Source organism: Pituophis catenifer, unplaced genomic scaffold (genome assembly GCF_029215685.1).
Source record: "Pituophis catenifer annectens isolate HBS135680 unplaced genomic scaffold, rPitCat1.0.hap2 SCAF_6, whole genome shotgun sequence".
Classification (NCBI taxonomy): Eukaryota; Metazoa; Chordata; class Lepidosauria; order Squamata; family Colubridae; genus Pituophis; species Pituophis catenifer.
The window spans coordinates 57,711,831-57,727,799 of NW_027256886.1; the positions used below are offsets into that span (position 1 = coordinate 57,711,831).

The following is a 15,969-nucleotide window of genomic DNA, read 5'->3' on the forward strand; positions in this document are numbered from 1 at the left end:
CTTTTTAGGTTAAGGATGCCTGTAGTATTATGCCATGTCTCTGATGGCACATCTTCCATCATGGATGTAAGAATGTATGAATGAGTACAGAATCCTTTTTTCCTTACACACAGGTAATTCTCAACCTATGACCACAATTGGGAACCGGAAACTCAATCCTTGAGCAAAGTGGTTGTTAAGTGAGACATCATGTGACTGCTTTGCTTAACAGTCCCAATCCCAACACTTTCAATTGTGGTCATTAAGAGATCATTCAGGTCATTAAGTGGATGGAGTCCCAGGTAAGGAGTGCGAATGGAGAAGTGCCTTGGGGGCTGGGAATGCAAACCCTGGGAGGCTCTGCTCAGGAGCTGAAATGTTCCCTGTTGAAATCTAAGCAGGAATCGTAGCTCCTTAGCAGCCTGTGTTGGCCCTCCCAGGGCTTCCCTCACACCCCTGACTCATCTCATGCACTTTTTCTTACTGTGATGCCTCTCTGCTCAAGAGCTGAAAATCCTCCCTATCAAAATCCAAGCAGGTTTTTCAGCCCCTGAACAAAGATTGTGAGTGACCTGTGCTGGACATCCCAGGACATTCCCCAACCACCTGAGGAACACTGTACTCCTTATCTTTATTGTGCCCACTCTCTGTTCAGCTGCTTGCATTTCAGCTTCCTCTCATCTCTTTGGGTTGGCTTAAAGAACTGCCTGCTGAAGGAGATCAGCTCCCCTTCCATCCGCAGAAGGAAACTTCTTTGGCAAAGTGCAGAAAAGGAGCCAAACCTTTCAGTATTTTGCCTCTATTTCTACATCCTGCTGAAAGAGTTCATCTCCTCTGGGGAGGCAGCACTTTCAGCCAGCCCCCCAGAGATGAGAGGGAGTCCATTGCACTGAGGGCCGTACTGTAAATGTTATTTTTTCCATGTTCTAACCATTGATTTTTGCTATCTTTTTATTATTCCTGGCACTGTTGCTGTTTCCCCTATCTTCAGTACTCTCCTTCTGTTAGTTTTTATTCCCAAACCACATTTGCCCAAAGTATAATTGGTTGTTGGAAGAACCCCCATACCGGATATCAATAATTTCCATCCAGTGTGGTTACTCCATGCTACTGAAGTTCAGTCTAGTAAATACATTGTAAATAAAGTATATTTTTGCATTACTTTGAATTAAATTGATACAGGAGCAGTTTATATATGTGAATTTTGTTGGAATCAGAACTAGGGGTGCAAAGCTTCCCTCCATAAATGCTGTGACTTTGTTGAAAAATAGGAGTTGTATCAAAAATCTTCATGGAAAAGTTGAGCAGTACCAATAGCAATAGCACTTAGATTTATATATTGCCCCATAGTGCTTTGCAGCACTCCCTGGGCAGTTTACAAGGTCAGCATATTGCTCGCAAATATCTGGGTCCTCATTTTACTGACCTTGGAAGTCTGAGTCAACCTTGAACCCCATCGGGATCAAATTCCAGGCAGTGGGCAGAATTTGTCTGCAATGCTGCATTTTAAACACTGCAAAACAGGGCTCCTTTTGTTGTTACATGGGGACTTTTCTCAAAGTAATAAAACTGTACTTATACAAAAAATTCTTAAGCAGTTGCTCATGTAAAGTAGGTACCAGATCAATTCCACATTTGAAATGTTACTGCAAATACCTAAATATTTATCGTGTAGGAGAAAAATGATGAAGAGCAATTTAAGATGTCTAACAATTGGTGTTATGAGTACTTTCCTCCATTTATTGTATAAATGGTATTCTGGCAGTGTATGTGATTCTACGTCTATACCAGATCATATTACAAGTATGATTTTTATAGGTCATACTGATATTGTTCACCCTTATAGATAATTCACTGATTTGTTTCAAGGTGAGGATTCTTCTTCATGAAATGTTGACAAAGTATCTGGGAATGGAGCATGTGTGTTGGTATGGGTGTAGATTACTGAGTTGTAATAGAAATGGGAAGCTCTGGTACTATCTTTTGGGAGATCTAGATCCCAGATCATCTACTGAAGGATAATGTATGTCATTATAAGGTAAGACCAGCTAATGCTAGAAAAGCCAGAGTAATATTTGTCTTCTTAGTGAATTTGTCTTCTTAGGGAAGATTCAGACCTATCTAGTAAGATGAGGTGGACCAAAGACGTTTCCTTCCCCCATATTACGTTCAACTCATATCTGAAGTGACAGAACTTCAATAGGCTCCTAAGGAGATGCAGCCTAATTCTAGTCAATTAAGGGAGTTAAGAATGGACTAAAGAACCCATGTTATTATCTTTAAAATGCGGATTGGATAAACTCTAATCTAAAAACTTTGTTATAAATTTATAACCAAGCCCCATGTAACATTGAGCCCAGCACTTTAGCCTTAAATAAACTGACAGTTGCTGGTACAGAGCTGTTACTGTGTGAAATGTATATTTTATAATTGCAAACCATGTTGTTTGGGCTCTTATAAAAAGATCTTTTACTTGATTGATCCTGAGAGGAGATGATTGAAAGTGGATGCCTGTACACTTAAAGGTTATGACAACTCATTAGATCTACTTGTTAACCTTTTGGCTAATTGGGGACTTGAAATCCTTTCTGGAAAATATTAAGATTTTTTAAAAAAGAAATTGATTTCAGTCTGTTCCCTATGTCAGTAGTAAGATGCTTTGAGGCACCTACACAGGCGTCAGGGCATCCACTTGACATAGAGAAGAATAGAAACAGAGCAATGGACAAGAGATAGAGAAATTCTGGTTTAGAAAACAGATTTTTTGTATTTCACCATATAATTAATATATAGATTATACAACAATGAGGCTAAAACTGTATAATAGCAAAAGATTTCCTTTGTATATTGGTATCTGATTGTAATGATTTTTGCCAATTTAAGAAAACAAAAATCAATATTGTAGCTAATTTCTTCAGAATTTCTCATGTAGTATAGAGTAAAAGGGCACTTCTGGATTTATGAAAGCAACACACAAGGACCGCCTTTTAGAAAGTTATGGTATGTTTTGGCTAGATGATGTAATATTCTGTACTGGTCCATAGTTGAATAAGCAGGTCCAAACCCTGCATGCTCTGGGATTAAGATACTTTTGGGAAGCATCCAGTCAAGAAGTATATTAATACAAAACCTAGACATATACTTTACTAATTATGATTACTATAAGAACCAGAGCAGCAATTTGTTGAGTCAGCCTTGTCCCCTTTTCTGTAAAATCAGAATAATGATCAAATTAAACCACTCATTTAGTATCAGGAAAGATACTTATTTATGGCAGTGAAGTCAAGGACTGGCACAGACATAGGTCAAGGCGAGCCTAGATTTTAGGAGTTCTGGTGTAACTGGGTTTGCTATTTTTACTTCTTTCTGATCATGTGTAACTTCTGGGAGCCATTCAAAAAAGGAGATCATCTGGTGTCAAAGAGAGAAGGATCTCCACTTAAAGCTATATTAAATAAATGGCAGAAATGTACATACCAAGAATCACCAAAGGTTAAATTATTGTTGTTAGCCGAGTTATATTTTGTTGAAGATTGGGAGATGAGGTGTGAGAACAGTTGTGATGTGTTGTATATTATGCAGAATAATATGAAGTTTGTAAGCCAGAAGTTAAAATAATTGAACTGACATCAGCAATTTAATTATTTACTTTATATTTCTCCTTTTCAAACAGTCTTAAAGTGTCTAATGATAATGAAATACATCAAGTAAAATTAAATCAGAATTACAATTAAAATAGACAAACAATTAAAATACAATTAAAACTTATCAGTAAAAATAAACAAATATAAACCAAACTCAGCCAATGAATCTGCTTAAATACAAATAGCTTTCATTAATAAAAATTTAGCATCATTTCTTGAGGGAAAGAGTGCTAGCCTCATCTTTGAAGTAAGAGTCTCCAGACCTGGAGGCATTATGATAACGTTTTTTCTTCATCTCCCTAAGTATGCATTTGATAATTGTCAGATGAAAAGCTTAAAATCCTGAGAGAATAGTATATGAGAGTAAGTGGTCTTACTCGGAAGACGGTCCTATTTGGAACTGGATAGTGAACACAAATAATAGCAAATCTCTTTTTGTTTATTTATATTCATTCATATAATAGAGAAACAGATGCTCTGTGTCCAGAAAAAACAATACAGGACAAAACAAATTCTTACAGGACTTATTGAACAACCTCCCCCAAGATCTGGGAGAATAGCCAGGTTTTCAGTGTCTTTCAGAACATCTTATTGTAGCAAGATATTTATATACTCCCTAAAAATGTTGCCAGTCAGTACTTCAGTTGCAACATTTTGGGCCACCTGAAGTTTATGAAGTCTGAACATTAGGCTACAATTGTTTAAATGGAAAATAAATATGTAGATCAGAATAATGGTGCTTGAAAAATATTTCTTGGTGCTTAATCTATCTGATTTTATTTTTTAATTTGCAAAATATTAACCTCAAGTCATAGCCTGTATTTCCATTGTCCTCAAAAGAAAATGAAAATGGTTGCTGTACTCAAGCACTTTTTGCTTTTGAGTGTATAAATGTTTTGTGGTGGGCCATACCCACCATAACAACCATTTTTTCAGATGTGCCCACTGGACCCCAATCATTGAGAATCTCTGAAGTAAAACGTTTGTTCTAGTGACAGGATTGGTTCTCCAGCGCGCTGCCTGGAGAATCCAAAGCATGGGTAATGTTCACGTTGAGTTTGTCAGAGACTGAGTGTGTGTCATTTTAAATTTTCTGCCTCGGTTCCACCTCCTCCGCTCGACTGATGTCAGTTTAGTTCACTCAGTCGAGTGGAAGAGACTGAACTTCGGCTTGCTCTGTCAATTCTCATCGTTCCCTTTTGTCTACCCACGCTTTGCAATTATTGTTTCCCTTTCCTCGTTATCGCTCTTAATTTCTGGACTGTCTTCATCGGATTGACCTTGGACTATTGACTTTGCAAGAGGGGGTGAGTCCACCCTGAGGCCTCGGCGTGGCTTGGGGCCGTTTAAATTCTCAGCAACGATCCTGCCTCTATCTTACCTGACATTCGCTCTGAACTCTGTTCGTTATAACTCGTAATCTGCCCTGCTAAATTTGGACTGTCAGCTTCTGAGTTCTGCTACCGGCCGGAGCGCGCTCAGAAGCTCGTTTGAAGAACGCTTAGCCTGAAGCCCAGTGCCTGGCTAACGTGTCTTGTGGCTAGTTTCTTCTTGCATTCCTGGGCTTCCGCGGTGGAATCGTTTGTGCGACCCCCGGATTGTGTCCTGTTCTGTCTTGGAGGCTGATCGACCCGCTGAGGCATCACCCCGATAGACCTGATTTGCCGCTCGCCCCTGCATTGCCGCCGCTGCGCTGAGGAGAACTTTCCCGCCGCCGCCATTTTACCTCCCAAACTTCAAACGGCGGTTTGACAGGCAACGCTACAGTTCTGGCTGTATCCTTTCTACGGCTCCCAGACTACTATATTGGCTTCATTGGGCTGCTGCTAGACCTTTGGGATCTTCGAACAGTGATCTGCGGATTTTCCCTGCTTCGGCATTGGTCCAGTCCCGCCATCGCTCAACTCGGCATTTTAATGCATGCGCAGATTCCTCCATTGCCTCCGATCCTTTCGGCTTCTCCCGGAGCATCATTCTGCCTGGCTAGCGACCCCCTGTTCCTCTCAGTGACGTTGGGGATCGACTTCTTTCTTGACTACGACCACAGTGACTTCCTTTGATCCCTGTCGCTTCCTCCTGACCTGCGCTTCGCTTAGTGACCTTGCCTTATATTTCTGACCAATTAAAAAAAAAATACTCACCCGCCTGATTTCTTACCTGGCCTCTCCCGTGTCATCTCCGATGGCGAACCCTGATCTGTCCTCTGATCCTGACCTCTCCGATGGGCAATTGGTCGCGGAACCTCCCCCTGCCAAGAAAACAGCCAAATCAAGGTCACGGTCCTCACGGGCGGCTTCCGCTCCCCCGTATTCCTCGACCCAACTCGCCACCGGCGGTTCACATTCAAGTAAGGATGAGCAACGACGGCATCGCGCCCTACAGCGCCAATTTTGTGTAGCCCAGCAGAAGGCCTTGGCCATTGCTCCAATACCACTGATGGAATCTGAACCTTCCTCCGTTTCAGCGGCTGACGTTCGTCCTCCTGCCCCGCCCGGAATTGTTTCCGCATATTCTCAACCTGAGGCGGGGTCCAGCTCGCGTCACTCCTCTAGCTGGCCCACTCCCTCTGCTACTTATACACCAACTGCGGCTGGACTGCGACAAACGGATGCTCCCCGGCCGGACACACCTTTAGACGTCCAGTCCATCGTAGCAGCTACTATATCCAACCTTCTGGCCTCGGGCACCTGGCCTTCGACTGCCACCCAGACTTCTCAGCACCAGCACCAGCCTCCGGCTACTACCTCTTCCAGCCGCTACTGCGACTATGAATCTTATGAAGATTCGGTCCATAGTGAGGATTCCAACTGGGAGGAGGAGGACCATATTGACTCGGACTTTTCTGAGGATGAGGGCCTCCTGCCGGATAGGCCTCCATTTACTAAGCTCTTCCGCCCGGCCTTGTTTAAGTCTCTACTCCACAAGGCCAAGATCTCCACAAATTTGGCGGAACCCCCCGACCAACAAGCCGCATCCTCGTCTTCCCTCCCTTCCGACAGACTCTTTAATGTTCAGGCTGCGGCTCAAGACACTATTCCCTGTCCTCAGTTATTTACGGAGGTCATTCAGCGGCCATGGGGCTTGCCAGCTTCCTCGCCAGCTCCAAACGGCCTGGATAGAAAATTATACTGTTCAGTGCCTAATCTACAAGACATGTTACAACTGCCCTCTGTGGACGCTCCTGTGACTCAGCTGACGGCGTCGTCGGTTTTGACTAGCGACGTGGCGGACGGCTTGCGCACCGAGGACAGGCGGGCGGAGGCTGTTCTACGCAAAAATCAGGCAGCCACTTGGGCTATCAGGGCAGCTACATCATCGTCCTTCTTCAATCGCGCCTCCCTCATCTGGCTCCGCCAGTTGCAGGATTGCCTCCCTCAGGACAACAAGCGCTTACACCAGGATATAAATAAACTGGTTGCGGCAGCTGAATATTCTGCGGACGCGTCCCTGGATGCGGCCAAGTTCGCCTCACGCTCCCTCGCTGCCACCGTCGCTTCTCGCCGCCTCCTTTGGCTCCGACAATGGAGAGCGGACAATAAGTCGAAATGGCAGCTGGCTTCCGTCCCATTCAAAGGGGCAAATCTGTTCAGTGATGCGCTTGACCCCATCCTTGTTGAGGATAAGGACAAGAGGAAAGTGATGCCGACCTCGTTCAGACGGGGAGATCGCCGTTACTCACCTTATTCTCGACGGCCACCCTTTCGGTCAGATTCCGGACCCAGTGGGTCCTACCAGTACCGCCCCCTTTCCCAGGGGCTCTACAGACCTCAGGATAGGTCCAGCTTTCGGGACAGGGGTCATCGCCAGGCTCCCTTCAAGAGACCATACAGGGGCTCGGCCAACCGCCCCTTCCGGAGGGGTAAGTGACTCCTGACATTCGGCTCCCATTGGCGGTTGACTACATCTATTCAGGTTTCAATGGGAGCTAACCACTACGGACGTGTGGGTCCGCCAGACTGTCTACCTTGGCCTCACGCTAGAATTCAGTTCCCTCCCTCCTCCCAGATTCATCAGTTGTCCCGTTCCCTCCAACCCAGAAAAACGGGACTTAATGGCGGCTGAGATCCAACATCTCCTGGACATTTGAGCCATAGAGATGGTCCCCCCGAGTCATCAAGGGTCCGGCTTCTACTCCATCTTTTTCCTGGTGGCCAAAAATTCTGGAGGATGGAGGGGAATTCTGGATTTGAAGGCACTCAACAAATTCATAAAATATCATCAATTCAAAATGCAAACGCTACGATCGATTTTGGACTGTATTCGGCCGGGAGACCTAATGACTTCCATCGATTTGAAAGAGGCCTACCTGCACATTCCCATCCATGCAGCACATCGTCACTTCCTCATATTTACCTACGACAACTGCCACTTTCAGTACCGGGTCATGCCGTTCGGACTCTCGTCGGCCCCCCGGGTCTTTACGAAGATGCTAGTGACAGTGGCCGCTTCCCTCCAGCTGATTCCATACGACTTTACTGCTACCTGGACGACATCCTCATCCTGTCGTCGACACCATCGCTTGCAGTACGGGATCTCGAAACGGTGGTCTCTTCCCTGCGGTTGCACGGCTTCACGATAAACACCTAAAAGAGCCATCTCCATCCGACCACCCGGATCCTTCACCTAGGGGCGACCTTGGACTCCCAGCTGGGGATGGTTTTTCTGTCGGAGGACCGTCGTCTCAGTATTCGCGCCTTGGTCTTCCGGATATTGTCGCTTCCCCGGATACCATTATTCCTTCTGTTGACTCTATTGGGGAAGATGATATCTTGCATATCGATCGTCCCCTGGGCCAGATTCCATTCCAGGCCTCTGGGTCCTGCTGCCTCCGGACGTTCGCGATTCCCTACTCTGGTGGATCTCACCATCCGTGCTCTCCGGGTGTTCCTTCCATACCCCACCCCAAGTGACGGTCACCACAGACGCGCGTCTGGTGGGCTGGGGCGCCTACCTTCGAACACAAGTCACGCAGGGCTGCTGGTCTCAGGCCGAAGCGGCCAACGACATCAATTGGCTTGAGCTTCGTGCGATCAGACTGATCTGTCCCCGTCCCCACACACACACACACAGCCAGTCGAGGGTTAAGGAAACACTTTGGAATGCACCCAGTTCTTATCTCCAACTTGGCAGCGATAGACACACCGTCTGCCAAGTTACTTTATTTTCACAAATAGACAGATAAGATACGAACGTTCAAGAAAGTCCAAACAGAAATAATATTCCTCCCAGCAGTTCCGGACGAGGCTTTAGTGACTCCAAGGTTTTGCTTTGTTCGTCACAAAAGATCCTTGACCACCACTCTCTATTATATAGTCTCTGGGGTGTGGTCTCTGGGGTGTGGTCCAGTGACTCAGTTCTAATCCCTAGCACGCCTCCCAAGCTGCTGCAAACGTTTATCACGCCTTCGGAGGCGTGCGTCCAGGAATGATGTGTCATTATCACTTTGACTCGAATCAGCTGTCTCCTCTCCCTCGGCCGGCACTTGAGACAATGCCAGAGGGGAGGGGCCTGGAGAGGGAGGCCTGGCTGACTCCTCTTCCTCATGCTCGGAGCTTTCTTCCTCCGATGGGACAGGCTCAGAGGGCGGGGCCACAACACAGACTCGCCCTGCTACACTTCCAGCCTCTCGTGGAGGATCAACATGTTCGGATCCTTACGGACAACACAACAGCAAAGGCACACGTAAATCGCGAAGGGGGCACTCGCCCTTAATGACGGAGGCGACCAAGCTTTTGACTTGGGCAGAACACCACACTCGGTCGTTGATGGCGGATCATATCTCCGGGGCCGACAACCATCAAGCGGATTGGCTCAGCCGACAGCAACTCGATCAAGCAGAGTGGCGCCTCCATCCGTCCCTCTTCCGCGAGCTGTCCAACAGGTTCGGCCATCCAATTCTCGACCTTTTCGCACATCCGACCATTGCTCAACTGCCACGCTTCTTCTCCCGGTTCCAGTGCCCCACGGCAGAAGACACCGATGCTCTTCTTTGTCCCTGGCCCCGGGGCCTGTTCTATGCCTTCCCTCCCCTCCCACTCCTGCCGAGGGTGATCCGGAAGATTCTCCTGGAACAAGCGGACGTCCTCCTTGTCGCCCCCACTGGCCATGAAGGTCCTGGTTCGCTGACCTGATGGGCCTCTCCATGGCCCCTCCTTGGCGGATACCGGATCACAAGATCTCTCTCAGCCAGGGGGTCATACTGCATCCAGAGCCACAATGGTTGCAGTTGACCGTCTGGCACTTGAGAGGATCCGCCTGACCAAGGACAACCTTTCTGGAGGCGTTATTTCTATCATTCAGGCTTCAAGACGTCCCTCCACGACAAGAATTTACAATGCCACCTGGCGCTCTTTCTGTTCTTGGTGCTCTTCTAGGCATTCTGACCCCACTTCAGCCTCAGCATCCGATGTCCTGGAATTCCTACACTCTGGCTTCAATAAGGGCCTCGCGGCGAGCACGCTCCGCAGGCACGTGGCTGCATTGGACACTGTCCTTTCCGATTTTCCTAACGCTCCACTTTCTCACAATCGACGTATTAGATCCTTCCTGAGGGGTGCGTCCAATCTCCGCCCTCCCCACATTCATCGCTATCCCTCCTGGGATCTTCCACTTGTCCTCCAAGCCCTTACAACTCCTCCCTTCGAACCCCTGGGATCGGTTGGATTACGTCTCTTTACCCTCAAGGTTGTCTTCTTAGTCGCAATAACATCTGCTCGACGAATTTCGGAACTGGCAGCCCTATCTGTCCGGGACAACTTGTGTATATTCCATTCTAATCGAGTCGTCCTCAGGATGGACCCTTCCTTTCTGCCGAAAGTCAATTCGACCTTCCACCGGGCTCAGGAGTTGATCCTCCCGGATTTTTGCCCGGATCCCAGACATCCATTGGAGGACCAGTGGCACACCCTCGACGTTCGCCGAGCCTTACATCGATACATCAAGAGAACCTCAGCCTTCCGTCGTTCAGAAGCCCTCTTTGTTTCGTTTCTTCCGGCGTCTCTCGGCAAGAAAGTATCCGCTACTACCATTGGACGATGGCTAAAAGCCTGCATATGTAAGGCCTACACTGTGTCGGGCAAGCCTCTCCCTAGAAAGGTCCTACCACACTCCACTAGAAGTGCTTCTACCTCCGCTGCGTGGGCAACTCAAGCCTCGGTTTCTGAAATATGCAGAGCTGCCACCTGGACAACCTTGTCTCCTTTCATTAGACATTATAAGATCGACTCCTTTGCGGCAGCTGATGCTTCCTTTGGTCGCCGAGTATTGCAATCGATGGCGGCCTCTGTATCTAACCCGGACCTCACTGCTTGCCTGGGTATATCCCACGCTTTGGATTCTCCAGGCAATGCGCTGGAGAACGAACGTTGCTTACCTGAACGTTCCTTCTCGGCGCGCTGATGGAGAATCCAACCCTCCCTTCCTAACAGATCCAGGTCCGGTGACTTCGACTACAGCTTACCGTCTGCTCTTCTACCTGTTCTTCGTGAACTAAACTGACATCAGTCAAGCGGAGGAGGCGGAACCGAGGCAGAAAATTTAAAGTGATATACACTCAGTCTCTGACAAACTCAACGTAAACATTACCCACGCTTTGGATTCTCCATCAGTGCGCTGAGAAGGAACTTTCAGGTAAGCAACGTTCGTTCTCCAGTAATTAGTTTAGTTGGACCACTAATGTCAATTATGTTCATGCCCTCAAAAGATTTAGAAACAGCCCGTGGTTTGTTGACACTATAATTTCCAACATGAAACAAGATCTTTGAACAGTTTCTTTGTATTTTGTTGGAAAGGCATGATGGAGTTAATCATTATTATAGTAATGAAATCAGTAAAGCCCAGACGCCAGGTGGAAGCAACCAAAACGCTAAAAGAAATTATAATCCAATGATAATCATCTCTCTGAGTATTTCCATTTTGAACCTACTTCTAGAAAAGATTGGAGCCTCCATAAAAGATTTCCTCTGGATCCCATCCCAACACAATACAGCTAATAATCAGATACTCATGAATCACACAGAGAGCATAATATTTTGGTGTAGATTGTTCAGCAACATGACCAAAGCAGTTTTTGTTCTGTAACCAACCTGAAACTAGATTCAAATGGATCTCGAAAACTGACATTGTCCCAAAATCCCTGGAGGCAAATTTCTGGTGCACAGTTCAGTATTTTGCTTGGCTAAGTAGTTCCCCTTTATGTGTACATAAACACAAACATGTATTCTTCATTCTTCTTTCTAAAATTGCATTCTATTCTAGATAATCCCTTCTTTAACCAAATCTATAATGAGTTTTTCTCCAGGATGGAAATGCAGTATGAAGTTAAGAAACTTACTTTCATCTAAGAAATAATTATATGATCCGAGTAAGTATTTGAGGCAGATACCGTGTTTCCCTGAAAATAAGACTGGGTCTTATATTAATTTTTGCTCTAAAAGATGCATTAGGGCTTATTTTCTGATTAGGCCTTATTTTCAGGGAAATATGGTACTAAAATGTGTTCGTCTGGCTTATTATCGTAACTGGGGCTTATTTTTGGGGTATGGCTTTATATTACAAGCATCCTGAAAAATCATGCTAGGGCTTATTTTCTGGTTGGGTCTTATTTTCGTGGAAACATGGTAGAGTAAATTGGTTTGTTCCCTGCAATTTTGCCTTTACTGTTTCTAACTTCGTGTGTGAAACTATACAGTATATGCAGCTCTTCAGTATGCTTGCTTTTTTATAACTTTTAGTATTGGACAGAATGTATATCTGCTGCATGTTAATTGGTTGCAATTCTGTTCATTTCTAAAATAATTATATTCTACAACAGAAGACTGAAATAAGCCAATCATACATATAGTATGATTTCCATGGGCTTAATAAAAATATTCTAGTTAGTGGTAGAGACAAATTGCTGAAATAGGAGGAGATTATAAGGTTTTGAACTGTTAAATCTCTCTAATGAAATTTGTTCAGTTCAATTGGCCATGGATTCTGCAAGCTCTATCATGCTGTGCAAGAAGTTTCCTATTGTTTGAAATATTATATGTAATCGAGTGATCCAATCTAAAATAGCAGGGGAGATAAATTGTTAGGAATCTTTGCTGGAAAAGGTAAAGATTAGAAGGAAAGAAGGATTAACAGCATTTCTTTGTTATTTTTCCATATTTCAGGTGTCTTTTTCAGCTTAGGTTTGACTCCAGTAACTGTGAGTAACATGTAATTTAGGTTTGTATTGGATTATTTTGAAAGTGATATTTGAATTATTTGTTAAATAGATTTTTAGCAACCGATTTTCCACAGTTTCTGAGAGTGCCTTAGTGTTCAAGGCAGTAGGTGTTTAAATGGAAGAAAATAGGAGAATAAATGTGTGCCTTACTTAATTTGCTTTATTTCATTAGTGTAAGAATAAATTTCCGTATTCTTGTTTGCGCCTTGTCCTGCATTTTTGTACCAGTTTTTTCTCCCACTCTTTTCTGTTACTCCAGCAGCATTTTACTATGAATATAATCCATAATTGATTATAAGTAAAGGGAGTTTTATTTGGATAGTTTTGGAGTCAGATGTTTTTTTGATGCAAATATGTTCTTTTTTAGCAAATACTACATGTGTTTTAGTTGTCCACTTTGTCATGTTTTTTAGGTTTCAGGTGTATAGTGAGTTGTCGTTCAAGAGTGAATTAATTATATGAATATTTGAGTTAGCATTCCAGCCTAAATAAAGATGTTAAATTGCTGTTCTTTAGAAGATCACTTTTCTTCTTGTGGCATTTATACCAAACAGAAGTAGTTTTTTTTAATGGATTGTATATCTCTACACAACTTTATATATGTTTTACAAGGAAATACTACATTGAAAATTTTCTGCAATCTAGCAATTATACACTTAGGTGCCTAATTAAATAGCTGAACATTGGTATGGGCTTGTGATCAAGCCTATATGGCAGTGATGGCTAACCTTTTTGCCGTCGTGTGCCAAAAGTGGGGAAAGCACAGAGGGGGGGGTCACGCGCCCGTGCCCATACCCATAATTTAATGTGTCCCACCCCCGCTTATGTGCGCACGACCCCCTGCGCTCCCCCGCTTTTGGCACGTGATGGCATGGTGGGCCAGGTAGGCCCGTTTTTTCACTCTCCCCAGGCCCCAGAGGCTTTCTTGGAGCCTGGGGAGGGCGAAAACAGCCTTCCCCACCCCCCCTGGAGGCCCTCCGGAGGCCGGAAACAACCCGTTTCCTGACTTCTGGTGGGCCCAGAAGGCCTGAAAATCAGCTGGCTGGCACGCACATGCATGTTGGAGCTGAGCTAGGGTGAAAAAAGCCTTCCCCACCCTCCTGGATGCCCTCCAGAGGCAGGAAACAGCCCGTTTCCCAACTTCCAGTGGGCCCGGAAGGCCCGAAAATCAGTTGGCCAGCGCACACATGCATGCTGGAGCTGAGCTAGGGCAACGCTTATGTGCCCACAGATATGGCTCCGCGTGCCATAGGTTCCATAGGTTCGTGTGCTATAGGTTCGCCATCACGGCTATATGGTAATAAGAGAATCAAAGCTTTTCTTCACTTTTATTGAACCTGTGGATTTCCACCTGGTAGTCCTGTTCAGAGTGACTTGAAACTTTTTTAAGGAATGATAAATGGGGTCAAATGTCTTTCAACCTATTGGATGAATTTGCAAGTTTCTTTGCATATGGAATTACTCATAATCATTTTTATCTGGACATCAGTTGGGTAAATTTTATTATGGTGAGCAGAACAGCATCTGGTGCTACAATTTGAGCTTCTCTTGAGCTTGGGAAACTGAATAGGAAGGAACTGAATAGGATTTTCTTTAAGTATATGGACTCGGCCAACTGCAGGATAGTGAAAATAATAGGGGCATTTGCCACCAAATTTTTCATTGTGGATGTTCATAAGTAAATAACTTGGGGCTACATTGATAATCCATTGGTGAAGAACTTCGTTACACATCATTAGCAAATAAAGAAGTTGTCTTCTGTTGGGTTCATACTCTATCAAATAGACAATTTTAAAACACAATTTTAATTGTTTTAACCAATTATAAAAGAGAGCCTTTAAGACAGCCTAAAATGTATATGTGTCCTTGATATGGATAACATATGTGCTCTCCATAACTTTTTAAAAATAATACTACTAACCTGATGTAAAACAGCTATCTCTACAATTTTCTACTTCAGTTTTATTTCCGTGTTCAGTGGCCTAACTGAAGTATTTCTATCATTCTATATTGAAGATAACATTCTATATTCTCTTCTGCTTGCGTAAAGGTACTTTCCTTTCATAAATTATTTGTTCATCTCTTTTGTCTTTCATGTTGTCCATACTGTGGCATTTAGTTCAACTTACTTTTGTTTCTCTTTCAGCTTACTTTGACCCTAGAGTGGAATTTATCTCCAGCAGTTACTTTGTTTCTTGGGAAGAGAAAATTCTCATTTCCCTTGAATGGTTTTGGTTTCTTGAAGTTTATTCCCATTAAAAACATTTTTAACAATACTGGAAAAAAAAATAACCTAAATAAAAATTAAATCTATTTTTTTCTTTAAGCAATTTACTATACTCTTGGAATCTTGGGGATTATATTAAAATGAATCTCTAATAAAATGATATTTTTTCCCAGGTAATGCATCACTTTTCTATCAATTAGCTTCTTGTAATACAGGATGGTTGTTTTTCTAAACTCCTATTTTGAAATGGCATATTTTTATACAGTGGATATGTAGTACTAAGACACATGATCTGTATCTTGGAATCATTGAATTAGAAGGGAACATTTCAGCTTTTAAGTCTAACCTCATGCTCAGCAATCCAAATCCCTGATATTTAGCTGTCGTGTCTCTTGTTAAATCTTTCTTTATTTCTGCAGAGGAGAATTTGGGAAAGTGGCAATTTTCTTATTGTGATCTAGTTGTTTCTGACAATATTAGGACTTTGAAGTTCCATCGCCATTTAATCATTAAATTCAGTATGTAATCTTGGACCCGTAAGATGTTTACATTCCAATATGAGTCCATCAAAATTTTGAGAGGGTGAAATGTAGGGCAATGTGGGTTTTATTTTGGAATATGAATGGGATAAAAAAAAAGACACTCACAGGTTGTATGCTATGATTAACAAGAATTCAGTAAATAATATAACATCATGCTCAACCATATTCAAGCTACATGCAGGCTGTTGTGAAATCTCCCTAGGCAGGTTGATACAGGATTTCATATTAACTCATTTAAATAAGTATGATGAGGGTGAGATAATTCAGCAGAGTGCTTCCAAAGTCCATTTCAAAGACTTTTTTAGTTAACATATTGTTAGTACAGGCAGATTTGTTATTAAAAACATTTTTAATATATAAAGTTCT

General features: G+C 43.9%; 1 protein-coding gene across 1 annotated transcript in view; it reads left to right on the forward strand.

Annotated features, from left to right (window-relative positions):
• The window catches only part of ZRANB1 (zinc finger RANBP2-type containing 1), a 61,024-nt gene that overhangs the window by 16,246 nt on the left and 28,809 nt on the right, over positions 1-15,969 (forward strand). The gene's annotated exons all lie outside the window — the stretch shown is intronic.